Source organism: Micropterus dolomieu, linkage group LG13 (assembly GCF_021292245.1).
Source record: "Micropterus dolomieu isolate WLL.071019.BEF.003 ecotype Adirondacks linkage group LG13, ASM2129224v1, whole genome shotgun sequence".
Taxonomy (NCBI): domain Eukaryota; kingdom Metazoa; phylum Chordata; class Actinopteri; order Centrarchiformes; family Centrarchidae; genus Micropterus; species Micropterus dolomieu.
Genome location: NC_060162.1, coordinates 6514610 through 6516201, shown reverse-complemented (window position 1 = coordinate 6516201; position 1592 = coordinate 6514610).

Genomic DNA, 1592 nt, shown 5'->3' with positions numbered 1-1592 from the left:
AGTGCGTGTATAGTAGAAAGTACATCCACCCCATTTCCTGTATATGTGTGCTCCTGTCTATGAGTGTATGTGCACTTAACATTTTCAAGATTGTAGGCATTGACATATTCTGCACATACTGGATTTGGATTTGGCATCATCTCTACCACCTGTTTACTCTTGTTCAGAATGCTGTGAGTTCAATTATACCTGAACCCGGAATCTGCATTTTCTGTGAGACATTAAATAAATATATGCAACCTGTTCTCATCACAGGGAGTCACATACAGACGCTTGGTCAACATCCTGGGGACCCTTTAGAGTAGTTCTTGCATGTGTAGGTCTCTGCAGTCAAGTTGTGTAGTGATTAACATTGTGAAACGTCCCAGTTTTCTTTGTTTGGGTTAAAATAACAGCGTCACTTACATGACTTAAATTACGTAAGATAAGTAACACTAATTTCGTTACACAATGAACACTGGTCTCCTGGATGAAAGCCCGGTTTTTCACTCACCCGTCCACCCCAACCACCTCTTTGCTCTGAGTTTTCTGTTATTTATACTAGACCTACTTTTAGCGTTGATCAATGACACTAAAGGGTGCCATGTGCTATACTAGACACAGAAGGACATGACAAAGCATAGCTATTTGACACCCTGGTAATGAGAACAGGCTGACATATGGGAGGACAAGTCCTCAAGCATGCATCTGTCCGGCATCTTTCCTGGATTATTGTGTGTCCAATAGCTGCACACACAAACACACACATCGAGCTGATTAGAAAAGAGTGAAGGTGTTATTCTTTAGCTAGTAAAAATGCCAAAATGCATCCTACTCATTAACTATTTTTTATAGATCTAATCTCAGCATGCGAGAAACAAACAGTATGACTACCTTCTTCAACACGTTTAAACCATCAGTCTCTCACTTTACTTTAACACTCTCTTCTGCTGGAACTTATGAGAGCCAGGATTTTTCTGGGAGTAAAGCTGACGCACTCAGAAAGTCAATGATGTCTTCAGGAGCTGGAGAGGAGACTTGATACACACACATACACACACACACACACAATACACAAATCAAGCTGTGAGAGTGTGCATCAGTTGTCTCGACAAAGCAGGGAGCCACCTACAGCTGAACAATCCCACAAAAAAAGACGACAAGATTGACGGGTGGAATTGGATAAAAAATCAAAATGTTCATGCCGTTCACCACGTCTGGTTTATATTTGTGACTTCAAAAATGATTCATCCCTTTCTCTCTAATTTCTCTCCCTTCCCTTTACTTTCTCCCCCTGTTGGGTTTAGCTTCTTGTTTCTCAACTGCGCCATCTTGCTTCACCTGTCTCCAACTGATTATTAGGCTTGCTTTCTTTCTCTCTTGCACTGCTTTTTCTATCTTTCCTAACATGGCTTCTGCTCCCATCGTCTCTCTCTGTGGCAGTTTGATGAAAGCAGACAGAGGCTTGGAGTAGGAGAATTTAAGTACTCATCTGTTTTTAGCATCTACTTCTGTCTGAAAGGGCCAAATTGTGACAGCCAATCTCTACCAAAATATTCCTTCAAAAAACCAAAAGAACACAATTTTAATCCAATGATTTGGGATTTATTTTA